Source organism: Oryctolagus cuniculus, chromosome 4 (genome assembly GCF_964237555.1).
Source record: "Oryctolagus cuniculus chromosome 4, mOryCun1.1, whole genome shotgun sequence".
NCBI classification, from domain to species: Eukaryota; Metazoa; Chordata; class Mammalia; order Lagomorpha; family Leporidae; genus Oryctolagus; species Oryctolagus cuniculus.
Genome location: NC_091435.1, coordinates 25,014,135 through 25,037,743, shown reverse-complemented (window position 1 = coordinate 25,037,743; position 23,609 = coordinate 25,014,135). Strand labels below are relative to the sequence as shown.

Genomic DNA, 23,609 nt, shown 5'->3' with positions numbered 1-23,609 from the left:
ATGTGTGGAAGGTGTGAACAAGAAGTACACACACTGCCACAACAGATGATTCCAGCAGCTGAGAGCTGGAGAAGGTGCCAACCTGGAGACGGAGGTGAAGTTAGACTGCAGTAACCCATGGTGATAATAGCCAGAGCAAGAACATGGCATGAGAAGGAAATAGTAGGCGATGTCATCCCAATATCAAACAAAATATATTTTAACAAAAATACTGTTAAAAGGGATGAAGAAGGGCACTGTGTAATGATTAAGGGATCAACTCATAAGGAAGGTGTGACTATAATAAATTGTATGCATCCAGTTAAAGGGTGCCTGGCTACATAAAAGAATTGTTAATAGATTTAATGGAGACATAGATTCCAATACAATAGTAACAGAAAACTTCAACACCCCATTTCCATCAAATGACAGACGGACTAGACAGAAAATCAACAAAGAAACAACAGAGCTAATTGACAATATAGACCCAATGAACCTAACATATTGACAGAACTTTCTCAACCACAGTTGCAGAGTGTGGAATTTTCTCTAGGATAGACCATATGCTAAGTCATAAAGCAAGTCTCAGCAAATTGAAAAAAGTCTAAATCATACCCTGCATCTTCTCTGGCCACAGTGGAATGAAGCTGCAAATCAACAACTCAAGAATCTCTAGATCATATACAAGAACAATGATACTGAATGACATGTTCCTGAATGAACAGGGGGTTATAGAGGAAATCAAGGGAGAAATCAAAAAAATTCTGGAAATGAATCAATATGACAATATGTAAAATCAAAACATATGGGATACAGCAAAAGCAGTGTTAAGAGGGAAATTTATAGCAATTGGTGCCTACATGAAGAAATTAGAAAGGTACCAAATAAATGAGCTATTGATGCATCTCAAGGACTCAGAAAAACAACAACAAAAAAAACCCAAATTAGTCAGAGGAAAGAAATAATTAAAATTTGAGAAGAAATAAACAAAACTGAAATAAAAAATACAAAAGATCAGTGAAATGAAGAGCTGTGTTTTTTTTAAATAAAATTGCTACACATTGGCCCAGCTGACCATAAAAAGAGGGAGAAGACCCAAATCAATAAAATCAGAGATGAAACAGGAAATGTTAACAACATATACCACAGAAATAAAAATAATCTTCAGGAATTACTAGAAAGAACTGCATTCCAACAAATCAAGGAAGCTAGAAGAACTGGATAGAATCTGGGACACATACAACCACCAAAACTGAGTCATAAAGACATAGCAAACCTAAACAGACAAATAGCCATGACAGAGACTTAATCAGTAATGAAGACTGTCCCAAAAAAGAAAAGCCCAGGACCAGACAGCTTCACTATGGAATTCCACCAGACATTTAAAGAAGTAATTCCAATTCTTCTCAAGCTATTCAAAACAATTGAATAAGAGGAAATCCTCCTAAACTCCTTCTATGAAGCCTCTATTACCTTAATTCTTTAGTCAGAGAAAGATGCAACAAAGAGAACTATAGTTCAATATTACTGATAATCATGGATGCAAAAATCCTCAATGAAATATTAGCTAATCAAATCCAACAATATATTAGAAAGATCATTCACTCAGACCAAGTGAGATTTATCCCTGGTATGCTGGATGGTTCAACATTCACAAATCAATTAATGTGATACATCCCATTAACAAGCTGAAGAGCAAAAACCATAGATTGTCTCAATAGATGCAGAAAAAGCATTTGATAAAAGAAAACATCCTTTAATGATAAAAACCTTAAACATATTGTGCTTAGAAGGAACATTTCTCAACACAATCAAGGCCAGTACCATTAAATTAGTAGAGTATTTTGAGAAGCTCTGCAAGACATTGGCATAGGCAAAGACTTCTTAGGAAATACCCCAGAAGCACAGGCAATCAAAACTCAGATGGACAAATGGGATTACATCCATCTGAGTAGCTTCTGCACTCCAAAGAAACACTCAGCAAAGTGAAGAGGCAACCAAAAGAATGGGGGAAATAATTGCAAACTATAGGACTCTTAATGGATTAATATCCAGCATCCGTACAGAGCTCAAGTAATTAAACAACAACAAAAAAGAAAAAGAAAGAAATTCTGTCTTTTGCAATAAAATGGATGCAACTGGACTGGAAAGCATTATACTATTGAAATAAGCCAGTTCCTGGGGCCGTGTCATGGCTCAGTAGGTTAATCCTTCACCTGCATCCCATATGGTCGCTGGTTCTAGTCCCGGCTGCCCCTCTTCCAATCCAGCTCTCTGCTATGGTCTGGGAAAGCAGTAGAAGATGGCCCAAGTCTTTGGGCCCCTGCACCCACATGGGAGACCGGGAAGAAACACCTGGCTCCTGGCTTCAGATTGGCCAGCTCCAGCCGTTGCAACCATCTGGAGAGTGAACCAGCAGATGGAAGACCTTTCTCTCTGTCTCTCCCTCTCACTGTAACTCTATCTCTCAAATAACTAAATAAAATCTTTATACAAAAAAAGAGAAAGAAGCCAGTTCCAAAAAGACAGATGTCATGTTTTCCTTGATCTAGGGTAACTAATAGAATACCTAAAATATAATGTATTGGAGTGAAATGAACATTTTGAGACTTGATGACTGTTACAGCCCTTGTCTCTTCTGGTGAGGAACAAAAACTATTTGTTCAACCCTTTTTTAGTGTAGGTTTAACCTTTGGATTTTTATGGAAAGTGAAAATAAATCTTTGTATCAATTAAGAGTGGGTGATGGAGAAGGTAAAGGAAGGGTTGGAGCCTGTATGGTGGGAGGGGGGAGTGTAGATTGGGAAGTATCATTATGTTCCTAAATCTTTTTATATGAAATGCACGAAACTTGTATAACTTAAATAAAATTTAAAAATATGTTCCCTAACATTTAAGAAATCTTTGTAAACACAATTACATTCCTTGACTTAGAAGCATTTGTTAAACAATACTTGATTTGACATACGAAAATTCAGATGCATATAGTTCTGAACATTTCAGTTATTATTTTTATCACAGTGACTTTATTTGTTTGTACTAATTATGGAAGTTTAGTTGCTATTCATCTTTTCTGTTCCTAAATAACTATAATATACTATAAAACATACATGGTTCTAATTCTGGTAATTGATGTCAACACTCATTCATAAAAAGCATTTCTATCTTGATTGCAATCTAGAAATATTTTGTATATATTTTCCTGTTATTATATTCTGATCCCAACTAATTTATTAATTTATTATCTATGTTTAGCTGTTCACTGTGTGTCAGGTCCTAGATTTAAGATGCAATGGGAATCTGTCCTGTTACTATCCTCTTCAGGATTTAGTTGTAGGCATAGTGATCGTCCCAACCACTGATGTGACATGAAAATTATTTCCAAATTATAGGAAATTATGAGAAATCAGATAACAACAAGTTGAATTTTTCTAATGCAGAATATGAGCAATTTGGGTATCTAACTCCAGGTCAGAAACATGTATCACATGTCTAACGAGACTTTTCATATAGAGGAGCTACATGATACATTGATTGCCATATCATCTATTACTTTGTTAGTTAATTCTACGCTCCTCATTGGGTATTTAATGCAGGGAAAATAAGCGTCTTTTTAAAAAGCTGCTTTTGTGGCTGGTGCTGTGGCATAACAAATGATGCCGCCACCTGCAGTGCAACATCTTATATGGGCACTGGTTCGAGTCCCAGCTGCTCCCCTTCCAATCCAGCTCCCTGCTATGGCCTGGGAAAGCAATGGAAGATGGCCCAGCACTTGCTGGGCCCCTGGAGCCTGTGTGGGAGACCCAGATGAAGCTCCTGGCTCCTGGCTTTGGATAAGCACAGCTCCGGCCATTGCGGCCATCTGGAGAGTGAACCAGCAGATGGAAGACTTCTCTCTCTCTCTCTCTCTCTCTCTCTCTCTCTCTGCCTCCGCATCTCTTTTAACTCTGCCTTTTAAATAAACAGATAAATCTTTTTTTTAAAAAAAGCTGATTTTTCTATTTTGATAATAAAGTTTAAAAATTAGTATTTAAAAATACTGTTACATTTAGTAAATAACTGAACAATTAATTCAAATAGCATAATCTATTTGAGTTGAGAAATTATCACCATCAACAACCATGCATATAAGCCCTTTAAATCCCAATAAAAATTATTATATGTGGGGATGGACACACTGAAAAAGCAGATTAGAACATAGCAGTGCCAGTTCAAATCATGGTTACTTCACTTCCATTCCAGCTCCCTGCTAATATTACCAGGAAGGGGCAGATGATGGTTCAAGAGCTGAGTCCCTGCTACCCTTGCAGGAGACCCAGGTGGAATTCCTGGCTCCTTACTTCACCCTTGTCCAGCCCCGTCTGTTGTACTAATTTTGGAAGTGAGCCAGTGGATGGGAGTTTTTCTGTCACTCTCTCTCCTCTCTCTTTCTTCCAGCCTCTCCCCACAATCCCTGCTCTGTGTATCACTCTGCCTTCCAAATAAATAAATAAATAAATGTTGTTTTAAAAAATTAGTATATGTTCAAATTTATTCAAAGTTTATTTGAGGCTGGCACTGCGGCTCAATAGGCTAATCCTCTGCCTGCGGCGCCGGCACCCCAGATTCTAGTCCGGATTGGGGTGCCGGATTCTGTCCCGGTTGCCCCTCTTCCAGGCCAGCTCTCTTCTGTGGCCAGGGAGTGCAGTGGAGGATGGCCCAAGTGCTTGGGCCCTGCACCCCATGGGAGACCAGGAGGAAGCACCTGGCTCCTGGCTTCGGATCAGCGTGGTATGCTGGCCGCAGCGCACAGGCCGCAGCGGCCATTGGAGGGTGAACCAATGGCAAAAGGAAGACCTTTCTCTTTGTCTCTCTCTCTCTCATTGTCCACTCTGCCTGTCAAAAAAAAAAAAAACAAAAAAAAAAAAACAAAGTTTATTTGAATATTGTAGAACTGTGAAAGGGGCTTTCATCAGAAACTGTTTTTCAATTTCTTACCTTTTTCACTGATCAAGTAATGTAATGATTAATTGAACCTGGGAAATAACTACACAGTTGGATTTTATATTTGTCTTATTGAGTTATTTCAGTAAATTACCATGTATTTTTGGAAAATGTAACTGCAGTCCATACATATGTGTCTCTCTATATAGTAATTTTACTATTAGAGATAGTAGTTTGCAAATACTGTAATTAATGCTAGTTACATGCTTCATTATTATGTATAATTCTAAAATTTTTCAGGTTTTAATTTTGCAAACTTTCTTATTTTAATAAAATTCTGAAGAAAAATTCATTTATAAGGTGCAAAAAGTCATTCTCATTTTAAGGGAAAGGTCATGCTTCCTTAGTTTTAGTATACATTTATAGAGAGAAGTAGAGACAGACAGAGAGTCTTTGATCTTCTGGTTCACTCCCAAAATGGCTGCCCAGAGCTGAGCGGATCTGAAGTCAGGAGCCAGGAACTTCTTCCATGTCTCCCATGTGGGTGCAAAGGCCCAGGCCCTTGGGCCATCTTCTGCTGCTTTCCCGGGCACATCAGCAGGGAGCTGTATTGGAATTGGAGCAGCTGGGACTAGAACCGATGCCCACAGGGGATACAAGCACTGCAGGCCAGGGCTTTAACCCGTTGTGCCCCAGTGTTGTTCTCTCCTAAGTTGTTTTGAATTATAGATTTAGATTTATTAAAGATATGCATAAGCAAGACAATTTAGAACAGGAGTCCGAATATGAATAGAATGAATGTTAGTAGATCAAATACTGAGTTCTTACATGTAAATATGCAGATTAGTAGAATTATCACCAACTTTCATGGAAAGACATTTTCCTTTGAAAACAAATTATTTTTTAAGTAAAAACTGTAGAAATTCTTTAAAGATATCAATGATAAAGAATGTCAAAGAAATCTATGTTCATCTTCACAGCTGGGGATGTATAAAATGTGTGAATATATCCAAAAATGGATCATGTGTAATGTTTATATACTCAGCCATTGGTGTAATTCATGAAAATTAAGAAGTAGTTAATGAAGCTTCCAAAATACTTTAAAAGAGAGGAATTGCCTGAAGGAGTGTGTGCAAGTTCCTCTATCCCAGCTGTGCATGAACAATTTGTTCTTCATTTGGGCTTAAAGGTATAGTATAATTTCTTAGAGTATAAGGTTTCCTGTATTATTTTAGTTAACTGCAAGTTTAGAGATTCATGCTTAAATAACTTTAATAGATTACAATTTGAAAATGTTGATCAAATGTCATTAAAATAAACTTTCTTATTTAGAATACTCGTAGTTTTACAAAACAGTTCAAAAATGGTATAGAGTGTACTCATATACCCATTACCCAGTCTTCTCCAATGATAATATAACTTGGTACATTTATCAAAATGAAAATTATCAGTATGTATACTTTCTTTTTTTTTTTTTTGACAGGCAGAGTGGACAGTGAGAGAGAGAGACAGAGAGAAAGGTCTTCCTTTGCCGTTGGTTCACCCTCCAATGGCCGCCGCAGCCGGCGCGCTGCGGCCAGCGCACTGCGGCCAGCGCACTGCGCTGATCCGATGGCAGGAGCCAGGTACTTATCCTGGTCTCCCATGGGGTACAGGGCCCAAGGACTTGGGCCATCCTCCACTGCATTCCCTGACCACAGCAGAGAGCTGGCCTGGAAGAGGGGCAACCGGGACAGAATCCCGCGCCCCGACAGGGACTAGAACCCGGTGTGCCGGCGCCGTAGGTGGAGGATTAGCCTAGTGAGCTGCGGCGCCGGCCAGTATGTATACTTTATATTAACTAAACTACAGATTATTTTACAAATGTCATTTTACAGGTTTTCCTCTAATTTAGCATTATCCCTCTGAAAATAGATTAGCCAGAATGCAGATGTAAGAAAGGTCGTAAAATAACTTCTGCCTGACAAAGATTTCAAATTTCTGTTCAACATGTGAAACCCATTAGTTCACCAAACTTAACAAATATTTAGATGAATTCTATATTCCTGTTTATTTAAAATCATGTTTGGTAGATATGTAATTCAAACTTGATAATCAAATTTATTTAAATTCCTTGAATTAGCAGGGTTTCAAATAAAAATCAATGAAATTTTGAACTGTAATATGAACAAGTGAATTTTATTAACTGGAGTACTCCAAATCAAAATTTTCAAACACGCTTCTCTTTCTAACATTGTTTTCAGTATCAATATATGGATACTTTATGAGACTGACGCGGTACTGCACTAACGAGGCACCTAATATATGGATACTTTAAATTCTGAAGGTGTTCTCACTTCAGTAATATTGTTGGCTAAAGAAATTACATTCAAAAAAATAAATCAGAATAATAAGAAATGCACATTGTGAGTAATTAAATTATGTACTGTGCTTAAAAAAACAATGCGGACAATAAAAAGTGTTCAAGATTATGAGAAGGTTGAGAAATGTTAACAGTTTTAAGTAATGTAAACATGGAGGTCTTATTAGAAAGATGGCTTTTGTTTTTAAGATTTTATTTGAGAGGCAGAGTTACAGACAGAGAGAGGGAGAGACAAAGAGCAAGGTTACAGACGGAGAGAGGGAGAGACAAAGAGCAAGGTCTTCCATCTGCTGGTTCACTCCCGAAATGACTGAAATGGTTGGAACTGAGCCAATAGAAAGCTAGGAGCCAGGAGCCAGGGGCTTCTTTTATGCCTCCCACATGGGTTCAGGGGCCCCAGCACTTGGGCCATCTTCCATTGCTTTCCCAGGCCATAGTAAAGAGGTAGATCAAAAGAAGAGCAGCTGGCTTAGGATCTGGTGCTCATATGGGATGCTGGCACTGGGGACCGAAGCTTAGCCACTATACCACAGTGCTGACCCCAGGATGACTATCTTGGGCCCTGGTAAGATGACATTTGAGCAGAGACTTGAAAGAGATGAAGGTGGCTATATGGGAAGAAAAATTCCTATGCAGAATAATAGCTAATGCAAGATTCCTTAAGCTGTTTGTGCCTGCTTAAGGAGCAAAGGATCAAGAAGGTTGGATTGAGAAACAAAGAAATGTTTGTATAATCAGAAAAGTATAATCAGTATAATCAGAAAAGTAGGAGATTAGGGAAGTTGGTAGGTCAAGAAATGAGTGTGAGCCAGCAACACTGACATCACCTGAAGCATTGTTAGAAAGACTAACTCTTGGATCCTTTCCCAGATCTCCTAAATCAAGGTCTTCATTGTAACAAAATGACAAGGCATTCACATAAATGTTAAACTTTGGGAAGCACTAATATAATATACTATAAGAAGGTGTAGGACTTCAGCTATTTTTCAGTTAAATGAGGAGTCCTTGGAAATTATGTGCAAAATGCTATCAGCAGAAATATTTTAATATCATTCTTGCTGCTGTGTTGAGAGAATAATGCAATCAGGCAGACCGATTCCAAGTCAGTTATGGTCCAAATCAGACACACAGCTCTTGGAACAGGCCATTCAGGAGAGGTAATCTGATCCTAGATGTATCTTGAAAGTAGTGCAAAGAAGATTGGCTTGGATATCTAGTAATATGGTGAATAAGTCACAGTGGAAATAAAAAATAATAATAATAAAGAAGCAAAAAAAAAAGTTCATGCTGACTTGGAGATTTTAGATTTGAGCAGTTTCTCAAATCAAAAGGATGCTGAGATGGGGGTAACTACAGTTGGATCTTACTTGGAAAGTAGAAATCTGCCTTGTGATTGAGTGCTTAAGTAGAGATGTCTTCAGTCTAACAGATAATATATAAGCAAAGTCTTGACTGGAAGTGCAAATTTAGAAGTCGTTAAGGTTTAGACATTTACCATGCTTATGTTGTGAAGTCAACAGAGGAACTGATATGACAAAGGACGAGAAGAGGCCTACAATTTGAGATTGGGTCTCTTCTCCTATTTAATATATCAATTAGAATATTACAAACATTAAAACATGGGCAGGCACACCTTCGCAAAAATATGTATTTTTTAATTTTATCAAAACAAGTATTCAGACTCACAGAAGACAATGATTGCTCAACATGGATATAGTTATGTGAACCATGAAAGCCATGACACTTCCTCTTTTTCCTTCTTCTGCAACTCACTTATCTCTGTTTGCATGAATATTAACTGATTATCCCTATGGTGAGCCTAGCAATATAATGAACCTAACTAAATGACATTCCAGCATTAATCGATGAAGGATCATGATACTGAACTCATCAGGATGACTAGATCCCTGTTTTAAGTTCTTTCAGTTAATATCTTGACAAAGTTTTAATTATTTGCTTGATTTCTGGAGTTTTTTTAAACATTAGCACCAAGTCTTATCAGACATAAACCCATCTCTTGTATTTCCTTCTATGTTATATCATTTATTTCCCAAATCTCATGTACTGTATCCTTATATTGTATAACTTGCTGTATAATATAAACTACCATCTCAAAGAGTTTCTGGAGATGGAAGAAAACAGTGACTTATTTGAGGTGTTAAGATTTGAGTTTTTTTATTTCTTGTGTCTTTAGTACAACAATTAAAATGAATATAACTTTCTAGTTTTATAGTCATTTTCTTTCAGATTCTAAATTCTAGGGTGCTATTGATAAGTCTTCTTGATTACCAATTCTTATTATGTAAGTGATATTTCTTTCCGGGAGAATCAAATGTAGTTTAGGTTCAACATCTCTTGTGTTTTGATATATCACAATGTTGTGTTTTGATGAAGGTCAGAATAAGCCTATCTTAAAAGAATGGTCCAAGTACAATGATTGGAATACTTGATGTCTTAAGCAATGCTAGGCTTGATCTTATTGGTTGTACAGTTACTTCATTTAGCATGCAACGTCCTTCATAAACCTCAGATTAAGGGACCAGTGATGGAATTAAAGAGATGCTCCTTCCAAGTGCTCTCTTTGTCCCTAAAGGGATGCCAAAATCCAATGATCTCAATAACCCCAAAGGAAAAAACAATGTTTCTAGTTGAATATCCTAAAACTTTAAGCTCACATCTTTTATATAATGTGAGGCTGTGAGTGCCATAATAAAAAAGATTATTTATTGTCATTATAAAATTTTCTATGACATATCATTGCTAGAAAAATCTAGTTCCTTCTACGTTTTAGCTCTTTCATTCAGAATTATAACAACGCTCTCTATGCTGCCCTCATCACCACTTTATTTTAGTGCAGCAGGTTTGGGTCTGAATTATACAGATGCTCATTTATATGTTGGCATTAGAAAATTAGAGGGAAATTCATGTGAAATCTACATTGGGATAGCTGTTTTCAAAAAGACAAGAGATGAGGAGTATTGGGGAAGATGTGAAAAAATGGAATTATTGTATGCTGTTGGTAGGAATGTAAATTGATGCAGTCTCTACGGAAAACAGTATAGAAAATCATAAAACAATTAAAATAGAACTACGATATGATCCAATAATTCTCCTTCTCAGTATATGTCTAAATAAAATGAATTATGTACTCCTATATTCATTGCAATACTATTTACAGCATTCATCATACGAAAGCAATCTAGGCACCTATCAGCAGATCCACGGATGCATTGAAATATCATAATTCAGTCACAAAGAAAAGGCACTCTTGTCATTTGCAACACCATGGATCAACCTGAAGGACGTTGTGTTAAGTGGAAGAGCCAGGCATGAAAAGAAAAATATAACATAGTTCCATTTATTCGGAATCTGTATACTCATAGAAACAGAATAGAATGTTGATTATCAGTGGGTAGGAGGAGGGGGAACTGGGAAAGTGTCTGTCAAAGAATAGAAAGTTCATGTTCCATACAGTGAATACATCCTGGAGATTATTTACCGAGGTACTCTCAGACTAAAAGGCAAAAAGTAGAGCATTATTTTTAAGAAAAAAAGACCTATAGAGTGGAGAGTAACTCCATTCTTGTACAATTTAAAAGTGTATTCTAGCAAGTACAGGCAAAGGAACAAAGCTTTTAACAAAATTAGAACAAAATAGTTATTACATATTCATAAAAATTCCATTCCAGTACTGACGAATAATGAGATACAACTGCACAGACACAAATGAGATCGTGCATAGCTTTCAGGGAGGGTTTAGCATTTTGTAAGGCATTTTGCCCTAGGTGACATCAAAAGGTTATTCCTTGGTAGGGATGGTCTTTAGTGTGCTCCCTTTGTAAACTGACCAGAACTAATCTAGGGCCTGTGGCAGTTACCACGGGGAAATACTGGCAAAGTCCATTTCTTACACACACAGAGCTTAAAGAGTATAGGTCATGATTATTCCTTCTAAAGGGTAGGAAGTCAGCCCTTTTTAGATTATTGCCTGCTAGAGGTGATTCTCGTTGTGGTTTCTGATTGTCTTTACCAAGTAGACTAGGCTTAGTCAGATATTAGCCCCCTTTCCATCAGGGAAGTCCATCTTAGAAGATCTTTTGTTTTTAACTTCCACTGAATCTATCATGCAATGTAGCATCTACAGTTAACAATACTGTACAGTTAAAAAATTTGCTGAAAGGGTAGATTTTATGTTAAGTAATCATATCACAAGAAAAGCTGAAAAGAAGGAAGGAATTGAGGGAAGGAATGGAGAAAAAAGGGAGGAAGGATGGAAGCAAAGAGAGGAAGGGAAGAAGAAAGGCAGAGAAAAAGGGGAAAAGACAAGAAAAAAAAGGAGAGAAAGAGCAGGCAGGTGGGAGGAGACTTTAGGAAGGTGGAGGAAATGTTTATGATACTGATTTTTGGTGATGATTTTGTGGTGGGTAGTGCCAAAAGAAACATTAACATTTCAGTGTATTTTATAGGAATGTAAACCAAAGGTGAGCAGAAGTATTTATGTTTCTGAGAAATTAAAAAAAAATTCATCTCAGTCATACACTCTTCTAGACACTGTAAATTTCCCTGTAACTATGATATTTGCTAAAATGTAGCTTTCAAATTCTTAAGTCCAGTGAAGTTTCTCCTGGGCTGACCATCAAAGATTTTGTAGGAATTTTTGTTAGTGAAAATTACTGATACTGTATTTCTTAATTTTTTTTAATTTATTACTTATTTATTACAACAAGAGTCAGAGAGCTAAACACTCCCAAAACACCTGCAAAGACTAGAGCTGGGTCTTGACAAGGTCAGGAGTTTGCCACTAAGTCCAAGTGGGTGGCATGGGCCCAAGCTTTTGAGCCATCATTTACTGCCTTCGAGTGTGCACATAGCAGGAAGCCAGAACTGGAAATAGAACTAGGACTTGAACCAAGGGACCCTGACATGTGATGCAGGCATCCTATGCAGTCTTGAAGTCATTGTGCCCACCACCTGCGCCTGATGATTCATTGTGGAAGGTGTATTTAAATTTCATTCATCTAAATACGTTGAAATGATGACTGGGGGCCAGCACTGTGACGCAGTAGGTTAATCCTGTGCCAGCATCCCATATGGGCAACAGTTGAGTCTGGGCTCCTGCACCGGCATAGGAGACCAGGAAGAAGATCCTGGCTCCTGGCTTCAGATCGGTGCAGCGCAGGCCATAGCGGCCCTTTGGGGAGTGAACCAACGGAAGGAAGACTTTTCTCTCTATCTCTCCATCTCACTGTCTATAACTCTACTTCTCAAAGAAAGAAAGAAAGAAATGATGACTGACCCACTTCCTTGTAGCAAATATTATTTGCCATTCTATTATTAAAATTAATTATTATAAGCAATAATTATTTTCTCTAGTTTAATATGTATATATCCTCAAAGCCTAAGGAGGAGTATAGAGCCTTTTATTTTCTTACTAAATAGCTAAGGATTCTTATATTTGGAAGATTCTAATGGTTTCTTTGAATAGTACCATTCATTGGAAATGACCATGGGCTGACATCACAGACATGACTTCAGAATGCCATCACGTGGTTCTCATTACTTTTCCATCACGTGTAGACCATGGGTACAATGTTTGTTTCTCTTATTGTTGCCATTTCCTGTGTTCCTTCTTTATCTACATATTAATCTCCATTAACCTTTCTGATAAAATTTGAACTAATGCACTGTCTGATTTTAGCCATAACCTCTTTTGAAAACCAATATTACATAAACAATGATTCCTAAAATAGGATGCACATATTGCAGAAATAAATATATGAACTTGTGTAAGATCAATGCATTTATGTACATAAAGATAAGCCAGAAAAAAGTTTTCCATTTCTCTAAACAAATTATATAAATTATAATTCATATAATCTCATTGGATAAGTGATCAATAAAACTTTTATATGCATACTATGTATACTATAGCATATGGTATTTATATGTATGCATGTTTGTGCATATATTTGTGTGCTTTGCATGTATTATCTTAGTCTCTCTTTTCTGCCTGATCTCTTTTCATTTCTGCACAAAAATACTTGACTCATCCAAGTATATTCATTTACTGTATTAAAAATGTGATTTGCTTTTAATGTACAAAAGAGGGGCTGGTGCTATGGTGTAGTGGGCTAAGCTTCTGCATTGAATATGGGTGCTGGTTCTGGTCCTGGCTGCTCCTCTTCCGATCCAGCTCTCTGCTATGGCCTTGGAAAGTGGTGGAAGTAGGCCCAAGTGGTTGGGCCCATGCACTCTCATGGGAGATCTGGAAGAAGCTCCTGGCTCCTGGCTTTGGATCAACTCAGCTCCGGCTATTGCTAACAGTTGGGGAGTGAACCAGTGGATGGAAGATTTTTCTCTGTGTCTTTCCCTCTCTGTCTGTAACTCTACCTCTCAAGTGAATAAATAAATCATTAAAAATATTCAAAAGAATATTGTACTTTAAAATTATTTTAATTTATTAAGTGTTTCACTAGCTGATAAGATTGTAATATTATTATTTTATTAAATATTTTATTTACTTATTTGAGAGGTGGAGTTACAGACAAATGGAGAGACAGAGAGAAAGGTCTTCCTTCCGTTGGTTCACTCCCCAAATGGCAGCGACTGGAGCTGCGCCGATCCAAAACTAGGAGCCAAGTGCTTATTCCTGGTCTCCCATGTGGATGCAGGGGCCCAAGGACTTGGGCAATCCTCCCCTGCCTTCCCGGGCCACAGCAGAGAGCTGGATTGGAAGAAAAGCAGCCAAGACTAGAATTTGTGCCCATATTGGATGCTGGTGCCACAGGTGAAGGATTAACCTGTGACACGGCGCCGACCCCAAATTGTAACATTATTAAATTCATGCTTGATGATGCTAGGTTAAAAAACATATTTAAGGTAGCCTCAAAAATTGTGGTGTACAAAAGGATCTGGTCCAGCAAAAGTGTTAGCCTATTCAGTCATCTAAATGCTAGCATCTTAAAAGAGAAAATACCTGTCTGTGGATTTAGAACCGTTATCCAATAGTCAATTTTTAATAAGTAGAAAAGGAATTATATAGCAGAAGCAAGCTGCATATGTCTTGATCATTAGCAAGTGGCTAAAACCTTTATTTGCATTTTCATGGACTTAAAGACATTCTCCTTCTCCAGATATGTGAGTGAATTATCACAAATTTGCCTAAGGTTAGCAACTAGTGTAAGTAATTTATTCTTCATTTCATTATATGAAGCTTATAAAATACAAGTGAATTTCATAAGGATAGATTATAGTTTTTATATCTAGCATTATAAATTCATACAATTTGGATGACATAATTATATAATATCTTCTCCAAATTTCAACACAGTATTCTATTCCATCAATCTATTTTAAAGGCAACAGTAATTAATTTTGAAAAAAAAATAAATCATTTATCTTATTTGTCCTATTTGTTGACTAAATACAACTGGAATTCCAAATTAAAATTATAGAAACAGATCTTTTCATTATTTTACATTCCAACTTCTTGAAATCATTAAAATTTTAACTTATAAATAGCATTTTTAGCTTTAAAATTAAAAATTCAGATTTTTTTTTTTAATTTAGAAGGAATGCCTGTGGAAATGTTAGTCAGAATAACTATCTTCATATTTAAAAAAATATACAGACGTTAGTTGGAGGTTAAATGAAGTTGAGAGTTTCTATAGGCACAGAGGACAGAAAGCATTTGATTATAAATTATTAATTTATCCCCAACCATCTGCTATATAAGAAAAAAAAGCTTTGTATCAGGAAAAGGGCTTTTTGGTCTGGACCTTTTGTGAGTGTAAAATAATTTCCTGGTTATTTTTAATCACTAAGTTATTTGTATGTATTTTATGAAAATCTGTTCTTTTAGACTATAGAATGAAATGTTTGTTAATTATACAACTCCTATATTTTACATGTAGAGGAGCCCCTGAAAAAAATGAATGAGTATCTTGGATGAATACCATTTATTTGCCAAAAATATTGTACTTTAGATCAGTACAAATTGCTTGTGAAACACTTATGTAATTTGATGAAACATTTCTATTAAATCAAAATTTTTACATGGGGTAAAATTTTGGTGTTTCATGGGTTGTCATTAGATTTCAAGGAATATATGTGCTTCCTGAATAAAATCTCCTATCAATCAAACCTTAATTCTTAAATATTTTATTTTTATGTGTAATTTATATCCATGATGAAAAGGAATATAAAAAGCAGTGTAGTAAATAGATAATGAAAATTCAGAAGAGCTGAGCTGTGATCTTAAAATAGTACCATCAATGGGTTTTTGATAAAAGATCCAGAAAAATAATGCATAATTACTACATTTGTAATTTTTCCATGGTTCTTCATAATATACACCCATATGAATTATACTACAAAGAGTCTTTCTACAGTTTCTAAGCTAATTTTTAAAAGGTGAATCATATGCTTACACTGCTATTGAAAACTTGAAACACAGTATAATTTATACAAAAAAGAAAATGTGAACTTCAAAAGCAAATGAAAATATAATTGACCTGTGATGAGTATATTCATAAACCTTTTTAAGAAAACTTAAAGACACTCTTCATTAATGATGGAATTATTCCCAAAGTCATTTTTATATATGTAACTAGAGTTCAACTATTAAAATTCTACATAATGAAAAGCAGTGGTAAAAACTACTTTTATTATGGTTCCAGCCTTTTGCAGACCCCTGCATAATGAAGTCAGAATTCTCTGAGAATAAACACACAATGTGCTTTGCCTCTTTTGTTAGTTTGTTTACAGAGCAAAGGTGGGAAACTTTGGGGCCACAGTGTACTTTCACATCTATCTGAGGATGTGAAAACCAAGTGTCAATTTATGATTAGTTCTACCCCAGTCAAGCTTTGTGATTTCTAATAGCTTTGCTTAATTGTTTCACAGTTCTTGACAACATGAATATTTCCATTTTAGGCAGGTGATACAAGAGTTCTACATTAAGAGTGACCTTATATGTTTACTTTAGCTGGTAGAAAAACCCAAAGAAGAAATACAACTTTTGAGAAAGGGAAGAGAGATTGGATAAATTTAATCTCACATTAAAATTATGCTTAGTCTAGTTAATTACCAAATATGTAATTTCTTTTGCTCCTATGTTTATAGCATCCACTTCTGAAAGCCAAAGGGAGGCAATTTATAACACATTATCCGAACACACACACACTAATTTTATTCAGCTCTCTTTCAGAAAATCTGATTCTCTAATAAAAGAATACAGTTTCATTTTCCCTTTGCTGCTATTATTTCCATATTTATTTTAAAAATGCAAAAATGTCCATAGTTTCCTGTCATGTTCCAGCTTGAATGTCACTGTTTTAAGGTACCTCAATATTTTACTGTATTCTTTGCTTGTGTAACCGGGTGATTACTTAAGAAACTCAAGTATATTTAAATCAAGGAGAAACAAGAAATTAGTGCTGGAAACCAGATGCTTTATAGAACCCATCCCTGTTTTCAACTCAAAGAATAATTAATGATTATGATTTTCTTAAGAATTACATTATGATTTATAAATCATGCTGACTGGATATAGCTATAAAAAGAAACCTTAATTTATGACATTTGTCCTAGACAACTTTTACTAGTTTATAATGTAGATCTACTTTGGCCAAAATTTTGAGTTTGAATTTCTAAGGAATTATAGAGAATCGGCCCCATCCCACACCTCAACTTGTGGCTCTATTGTTCTATTGTATGGCACAGTTATGAAAAGAGACTTTCATTAACAAACTTCCTAATTTGAGATAGACCTCTATTATGCAGCCTTTCACTTTTCAAGTGGTGGTTTGCTTTCAGAAACCTTGGGTGTTCAGAAACCCTGTGTTTGGTAATATGCCTGTAAATTATGGATGGTTTAAAGCTTATGTCCTCTGATTTAAGAAAGGCAAATAAAATTACAGATCCAGGCTTTGCCTCCCCCGAGTCTTTCCTTTTAATATGGTCTCTTTTTATGCAGGTCTTTTTTATTTTACACAATAATCTCTATGCTCACACAATGTTAATAAGTCTCATAATAAAGGTAGTTATACAAAAACCTGTATAGTAAGAACTAAAACAGCAAGCTGACTTATTGTATATAAACTTTGTAAAACTTGCATCAATAGGTTTACTTTTATACTTCCCTTGTGTAGTTTTGAAGATCATCTACAGGGCCTTCCCTCGTCCTTTTTAACTTGGAGTGATTTAGCGTGGCATTGGAAGAACAGTTTAGCCATCATTTTACCCTCTTTACTCCTCTCCTATGCAAATTACTCTGACATGAAACTCAGAACACTCAGGAGAGCTCTGACACCGAGAGCAGAAAAACATGAGGAAACATGGGGAAAATCCATTCTAACAATCAAAATTTAATAAAGAAAGAGGTTTCACCTGGGCTGTGGTGTTGGGACACTCAGAGCTCTTCACGGCCACAGGGAAATGTTAGAGGAACTGGAATGCTGGCAAACCGGGCAGAATGAGCTTGTGCCTGAAATGCAGAGAATTCAAATGAAACATGGGCTTACTTTCTGTTGTTGTTGTTGAGGGATGATTGTTTTTATTGTCCAATCTAAGTAGTAACCTAAATTTTCCTGTGATAAGACAACACTTTGATAGTTTCATTTTTTATATATGTGCATATTGTCGCTCCCCCTCTTCATGGAGGAACGACATAGGACCCTGCGCTGTTCTTTCGTCTGCTCGGCCCTCCCCGGGTTTGCTGCTGGTTCTTCCCGGGTTGGCTACTATCCCTTCCACCTCCGTGGAAGGGCAGTTCCCCCTGGCCGCTTTCCCCACTTCCGCAGGGGAGCGGCACACCGCCGGCCGGCTCTTCTCGGGGGCTGCACAGGTGTTCCCCTTAGATGTTCCCCATAGATGTTCCTGGTGCATGCCGTCTCTCTCCTCCTTTATAGTCCTCCTCCGCCAATCCTAACTCGGCTGCCCACACGCCGAGTACGCTGCTCTCCTCCAATCAATAGCAAGTCCTACAGTTTATTAGTTGAACTGGAGGCAGCTGTGCGGAAGCTGTTTACTTCTCTCCCAGCGCCATATTGTGGGAGAGCAGATGCATAGAATAAGTCTTAATTCCAGTAACTCAGTCTAGTCCGGATTGCTCCCCACAGATCCCCCTTTCTTTTTATTTTTGGCGTTGATACGCGCCTGTCTTCGGTGTCCCGCAGCACACACTCTGCTCTACTTGCTAGAGTTGCCACAGGTTCTTACAATCAGGCAAACCGAATCCGGGTCCTCTCTTCGCCATGTTATGAGGAGGTTTTTAGGCGCTGATGCGTGCCTGTGTTCGGTGCCCCGCAGCGCATGCTCTGCTCTGCCTGCAGGGGCTTACAAGCTCTATCAGGCAAACCGAATCCAAGCCTTCTCATTGCCTTTTTGTGGGGAGGCCTTACTGATGTTAATTCGTGCCTGTCTTCGGTGACCTGCGGCGCATAAGCTGCTAGCCGCCCAGGTGCTCATCGTGCTCATCGCCTCACTTAATCAGGCAGACCGAATCCAAGCTCTCACATTGCAGTGTTGTAGGGAGGCCTTTCTATTTCTCTATTTCTCTATCTCCGGGCATTCCTATTTCTCCCATTTTACTTCTGTCTTCCAGCATTCCTATTTCTCTCACTTTGCTTCTAAACTTCTATTTCTCTTATCCCTGCAGCTTCCCGCTGCCCGCCCCTAGGCTACTTCTCGGTGGCTTCCTGGCTGAGCCGCTTCAGCCCGCGCCTCTTTCATCTGCGCAGCTTCCCGGCTTTGCGCGGCTTGGCTTCGCGCGCTCCGCGGTCTCCACGCCCTTCGCGTCTGCACCACGGCCTCACGCCAGCCCCGTTCCCTATCTATTCACGCCCCGTGCTCTCTCTGCACGCGGCGGCTTCCGCGAGTAACACAGCGTAGCTTACGTGTCCGCCACTAGCATTCAATCTAAGTTCCCCGGGCTAGCCTGGCGAATTCAACCCAGCATACGTCTCCACCCCACGGTTTGGCTTCCCGTCCTTTGCTCCCCGGGCTAATCAGACGGATCCCAACCAGGCTCACGTTTCAGCTTCTGGTTTCAACTTTTCGCCCCCTATTCCCGGGCTAACTTGAGAATCCCAAAGTGGCTTTCGTGTCCGCCTTGGCCTGCCCCCAGCGGCTTCAATTTCCCTAACATTTTTCTCTACCCGGTATGTTTCCCCAAGCTTTCCTCCAACAATACTCCTCCCTCATTTCTCCTGGCCTCTCCCCACAGTCCGCATCCGAGTCTGTTTGTTCTAGCTTTCACTTTCGCTTTTGACCTTAAAGATTTCTCCCAGCTTCCCCCGTAGTCCGTATCTGAATCTATGCCTAGGCTTTCAACAGCTTCCTCCGGCACCTTTTTCGTCCGGCTTTTCCCTAGGCTGTTTGCTAGTCTCTCTCTCCGGTATTTTTCCCAGTTCTTCCCGTTCTTTCCCTCCTAGGTTTCCTATCCGTCCTAGGTTTCCTATCCGAGCTAGGTTTCCTATCCGAGTCATTTCTTCCCTCCTAAGTTTCCTATCCGAGTCACGGCACCATTATGTCGCTCCCCCTCTTCATGGAGGAACGACATAGGACCCTGCGCTGTTCTTTCGTCTGCTCGGCCCTCCCCGGGTTTGCTGCTGGTTCTTCCCGGGTTGGCTACTATCCCTTCCACCTCCGTGGAAGGGCAGTTCCCCCTGGCCGCTTTCCCCACTTCCGCAGGGGAGCGGCACACCGCCGGCCGGCTCTTCTCGGGGGCTGCACAGGTGTTCCCCTTAGATGTTCCCCATAGATGTTCCTGGTGCATGCCGTCTCTCTCCTCCTTTATAGTCCTCCTCCGCCAATCCTAACTCGGCTGCCCACACGCCGAGTACGCTGCTCTCCTCCAATCAATAGCAAGTCCTACAGTTTATTAGTTGAACTGGAGGCAGCTGTGCAGAAGCTGTTTACTTCTCTCCCAGCGCCATATTGTGGGAGAGCAGATGCATAGAATAAGTCTTAATTCCAGTAACTCAGTCTAGTCCGGATTGCTCCCCACAGTATATAACATTTATATATGTGTGTATGACATTTTCATGATCTAGCATGTATCATTATAGTGTCTTACACAAAAGGTTACTGCAGTAAGAATATAAATATATATATATATATTTCCTAAAACAATGAAGTGTTTCACACTTCTTTTTTTCCTTTTTTAAAGATTTATTATATTTATTTGAAAGCTAGAGTTATAGAAAGGGAGAGGGAGAGGGAGAGAGAAAGAGAATCTTCTGCTTGCTAGTTCATTCTCCAAATGTCTGCAGTGGCCAGGGCGGGGCCATTTTGAAACCATAAATCTTAATTCTGTCCAGGTCTCCCACATGCGTGGCAGGCACTCAAGGACTTGGACCATCATATGCTGTTGTTTCCAGCTCCTTTACAAGGAGTAGGAGAAGAAATGGAGCAGCTGAGACTTAAACCTGCACTCATGTGCGATGCTTGCATCCCAGGTGGCAGCCTCACTTGATGTGCTATAGCTTCGTCCCCAACATGTTGATTTTCAATTCTTGAATTCAATTTTATACTGATTTTGAGTAGTTTTCCTAACCAGTTCCACATGTCTACTCACGTTTTCTACACAGTAGACTTGTTTGCTTCCTGGAGCTAACCTTATTTATTGGTGTTGGGTCACTAACTGGATTTGTGTTTCCTGAAAAAAAGCTGCAAGTTTGTAGCTTGTCTGCAATCATTAACTCAATCCTTGTGTTTACACTTATACTTTAGCCTCTAATCAGTTGTATTTCTATGCCAATATATCTTTTCCCAGTTTGCCTTCTTTAAATCTGACCACATGGATCAGAATCTGAGGCTTTCACAAGGCTTTTACACTCTGAAAAGCATGCTTAGTTTTCCTATAAGGTAAAGACACTGAGAAACACTAAATTTTTCCAGTCAGAAATTTACCTTTCTGCTGACTATAGAACAAATGTACAGTATTACTTCAAGTCAGGTTGATATCTGGGATACGCATCTTCACCATTATCATTTATCTGATCTACATATTTTAATTGTGTATTTTAGACAAAATATTTATGCAGTGTATTCTCCAACTTGCTTTCTGTTTTTCTTTTCTAGAGTTTAAGAGGTCACTCAAGGAAGATGAAATAATTACAATACAGAAAGCTAAACAGGGGTCTGCCGTTGTGGTGCAGTGGTTTCAGCTGCACAGTGACACCAGCTTCCCCTCTCAGAGTGCTGGTTTTTGCTTCCCATCTAGTCTCTTGCTAATGTACCTCTCAAGGCAGCAGAAGATGGACCAAAGACTTGGGCCTCTCCCACCCATACCTGATAACGGGATGCAGTTCCTTTCTCCTAGCTTTAGCCTGTCCCAGGCCATGCTATTGTGACTATTTGAAGGATGTATCAGCAGATGAAGATCTCTCTCATCTCTCTTCTGTATCTCACTGTCTCTCCCAAATTCTGTCACTCTGCTTTTCAGATAAGTAAAGCTTAAAAAAAAAAGGTTAAACAGATGGCATAACAATGAATACAGTGGGAGATAATGAACTAAAGGAACTATCAAAACAAATCCATTAAATATCTTTATAAAATGTAGAATGAGCTGGTGCCACAGCTCACTAGGCAAATCCTCCGCCTTGCGGCGCCGGCACACCGGGTTCTAGTCCCAGTCGGGGCACTGGATTCTGTCCCAGTTGCCCCTCTTCCAGGCCAGTTCTCTGCTGTGGTCAGGGAGTGCAGTGGAGGATGGCCCAAGTGCTTGGGCCCTGCACCCCATGGGAGACCAGGATAAGTACCTGGCTCCTGCCATCAGATCAGCGCGGTGCGCCGGCCGCAGCGCTCCGGCCGCAGCGCGCCGGCCGTGGCGGCCATTGGAGGGTGAACCAACAGCAAAGGAAGACCTTTCTCTCTGTCTCTCTCTCTCACTGTCCACTCTGCCTGTCAAAAAAAAAAATGTAGATTGAAAAATGCCATCTATGTCAAATCATCAGATTGTACCTTAAAATAAGTATAATTAATTAAATCAGAACATTTTAGAGAAATTTTAAAAACAACATTAAAATCTGTGATTACAGAGTAGACAGAAATTATAGTTTTGCAAAACTTAAAGAAGGAAGGAGAGGGATTGAGGCAGGGAATGAAGGAGAGAAGAAAGTATCATTATCTTCTTAGAATTGTACCTGTGAAACACATAAAATACTATAATAATTATATTAATGATATTTATTAATAAAAAGACAAAATCCTAATAAATAATATCACAAAAGATAACAATATGAAATTTTTTCTGAAACATAATAAAAGAATCTGATTTATGGCAATAATCAAATAGTGATTGCAAATAAGTACAGTTAATTATAAAAACATATATAGTAATAAGTATATTAGCAATTTGCTTGAGTTCATTTAATGTTTAATCATCATTGTTTTTTCAAAGATTTATTTATTTATTTGAAAGTCAGAATTACAGACAGTGTGAGACAGAGAGAAAGATCGTCCTTCCTCTTTGGCTGGACCAAGCTGAAGCCAGGAGCCAAGAGCCTCTTCCAGGTCTTCCATGTCAGTGGCAAAGGCCCAAACACTGCTTTTCCCTGGGTATTAGAAGGGACCTGGACAGAAAGTGGAGCAGCCCAGACACAAACCAGCAGTCATATGGGATGTAGGCACTGCAGGTAGCAGCTTTTACTTGCTGTACCACAGTGCTGGCCCCATCATGATTCTACCTTGCAAATCTGATCCTGACTACCTATGATTTTACTTTTTATTTTATGCTTAATTTTATTTTCTTAAAAAAAATGCATTGATTATTTGACTTGTAGTTTTGCAAACCAGATATGATTTCCTCTTAATTCTCATCAAAGCTTTGCTGTTTCTATGAAATTTTGTTTTCTAAGAATAATTAGTTAAAAATAAGGACAGTTATGGAATTATTTAAAACTCTATTAGAGGAATTTGCGGAGAGGTAATATCTTGAAATCTTCAATTGCATCCAAAATTATTTATCAAATAATAAAGGTTGACATGCTTTGGGAACTATTTCTAATAATATTTACTTCCCTATATCTATTCAGATTCTTTTGCCAACTTTGTATCATGTTGAATCCAGGATTTTGACATGTAATTAGGATGAAATTCAGAGAAACATAAATGATCAGAATGCTTCAAGCTAGCCCTAAAAATTGACTTGATTTGAGATTAAAGAATAAATGATCCACTTTTGCTACAGATCCAACTGTATGAAACTTCTTTAACATAACTGAAATACATTATACTGGACATCAGTGTTCTATGCATAGGATCCCATGCCTCCATTACTTTCTACAGAAATAATCCATTTATAGTATATGAAATATTTGAAATACATATAGGAAATTTG

The 23,609-nt window shown here is 38.2% G+C and overlaps 1 protein-coding gene across 6 annotated transcripts in view; it reads left to right on the top strand.

Moving 5' to 3' along the window:
• NCAM2 (neural cell adhesion molecule 2) overlaps positions 1 to 23,609 on the top strand; it is a 604,741-nt gene that overhangs the window by 490,178 nt on the left and 90,954 nt on the right. The gene's annotated exons all lie outside the window — the stretch shown is intronic.